The sequence below is a fragment of the Puntigrus tetrazona genome, chromosome 19 (genome assembly GCF_018831695.1).
Source record: "Puntigrus tetrazona isolate hp1 chromosome 19, ASM1883169v1, whole genome shotgun sequence".
NCBI classification, from domain to species: domain Eukaryota; kingdom Metazoa; phylum Chordata; class Actinopteri; order Cypriniformes; family Cyprinidae; genus Puntigrus; species Puntigrus tetrazona.
The window spans coordinates 20,440,787-20,443,286 of NC_056717.1; the positions used below are offsets into that span (position 1 = coordinate 20,440,787).

At 32.9% G+C, this 2,500-nt stretch overlaps 1 pseudogene; it reads right to left on the bottom strand.

The window, feature by feature from the left end:
• Nucleotides 1–120: 120 nt before the first annotated feature.
• LOC122323338 overlaps nt 121–2,500 on the bottom strand; it is a 10,292-nt pseudogene continuing 7,912 nt past the window's right edge.

Genomic DNA, 2,500 nt, shown 5'->3' on the forward strand with positions numbered 1-2,500 from the left:
AATATTTAAATGTGCTTGATTTTATACAACTTGCAGGTTAATTTATCAAATCAGTTCACTTGGTAAGCTATTTACAATCAATTAAAAAAAAAAAAAAATTCTAAAACTAAGCTTTATTATCTATTTATGATCTATTTCTGCACAGAGGCTGCTGGAGTGGAAATAGAAGTTAAGAGAGACCCACTTCTCTTCTCCGGTGAGCACTTTCTCTAGATCTCTCACGAGAGTCTGTCCTCCGGGAGCTGTGGGGAGGAAGCAGATCAAGAATGAGCCAATCAGAACATGCATCCGCTGCGCGATCACATGACCGCCCACGAGCAAACATGCTCCGGAGTTCATCTCAACCACATCAGCTGGTCTCAATTAGTGTGTGTTTGGGTTTTGATCATATACACGCTGAATGCAAAACCTCAGCAAAGACACACACACACACACACGCGTCAGCATGATGATGCAGGAAATGCAGAAACTCAAAGGCTTTCAGTGTTTAACTAAATTAAAGATGACAATGAATGAAAATGGAGTGATAGAAAGGGTGAGTTTGGGGTTAAAGGTCAAGACTCAAGACACACTACAGTCTCCACGACTGAGAGCTGACAGAACAGAATCTGACCACGAGACAAAGAAACTGATTCAATTAGCTTTTCTGATTCAAATGAATCAGAGCAGAATTCAGAATAACAGGGATTTTCCGCTGCTTATATGCTCAATGCATTAATAATTTTTAGAGTTGTACATAAATTCTTTTTTATTGATAAATATATTTTATATTATAGATTATATAAAAAGCTAAACAAAAAATAATTCCAATCTAGTATTTATATCTAGTATTAATAAATTAATAATAATACATTTGAAATAAAAAAAGACAAAATCTAATATTACATAATTACAATTATTTTACTACAAATTTTATTACCATTTTAAATATTGGCATATATAAAAATTACAATTCATGACTATTATATCTATTAACTTATTTTTAAAAACTACATTATTATTAAATATAATCATTATTGGTATTACTATAATAACAATTATAAGGGGAAAAAACTATTTAATAACAATAACACAAAAAGTATTAATACAAATTACTACAAATATTTATGGATAAAAAATATATAGTTTTAAAACTTTAGTATAAACTTAGTTAAAAACTATGTTTTTAAACTAAAAATAATAACAAAAATGACTAAACACAAATAAAATAATAATTTAAAAAATAAAAAATACAAATTTTAATTTTAATTAATGATTTATTTTTACTACTCATAAATCACTTTTTTAATATCCTTAATCTAACCCTAATCACACAGCCCTGATTCTAACTGTATGGAATACTAAGCCAGAATGAGCATGTCCGGGTTGAATCGATTTAATAAAACAATAAAAAATAAAATAAAATAGAAATGATCTTTCACACAGACATCAGTGTCCAAAGAATAATTACTGATCTTGACACCAGTCGAGAAGAGGTTAAGTGCTTTCACTCACTCACACACACACACACACACACACACACACACACACACACACACACACACACTTTTACACACACACACACACACACACACACAGACAGACCACAGGCGCTGGGGCAAAGGCGTCTGGCTCTTCCTGTCTCTCAGACGTCTGTGAGGCTCGCTTAGCACCACAGGAAGAGGAAGGAGGGACAGGGCAAGCAGGCGAGAGGTAATAGATGATTGACAGAGAAGGTGTATGTGGCCAGTGTGTGTGTGGTGTTACGTGAGCTTCTGCGTGGGGGCGATCTGCTAGTCAGGTCTCTCTGCTCTCTCTCTTCTCTCGTCATTCCCCCTTGCTTAGTTGGACGACAGGGCCAAAAGATGGGCCGAGAACCACTCGATCTGCACACACACACACACACACACACACACATCACTACAGGAACTTGTGCTCAAACACATCCAGATGAATTGAAGAGAAAGCGCTGATACTGATGAGTTTGAGCGCGGTCTCTTTGTTCGATCGAGACTCTTTGGGGTGTTTGTAAGAGAGGTACATAATGACTCAAATCCGATCGTACTGAGCCTTCAGTGTTTCCTGATTCACACTTTCGGCAGCTGAAGGCACAAGCTTTACCGCGTTTAAAACATTTAACACCATTAATTATAATCCTAGAATGTGATAGAAGAAAAAAAAAAAACAAACACTAAGAAAAAATAAATAATCTTTACTAATAATAAATAGGAACAAGCAAATATAAAAACAAAAAGTATATCCTCTGAAAAAAACAAAATTAAAAAATAAAAAAACACCACATAAGAAATAAACTGGACAAAAAAAAAAAAAAAGAATAGCAATAAAATAAAAAAGTAATATATATACACATATATATACACACACATATATACATACATATATACACACACATACATACAACATATATATATACCAACTTTTTTTATTTTTAATTACAACATTAATCAAATAATTTCAATCATTACTGTAATAGTATATGTATATATATGTGTATATATAT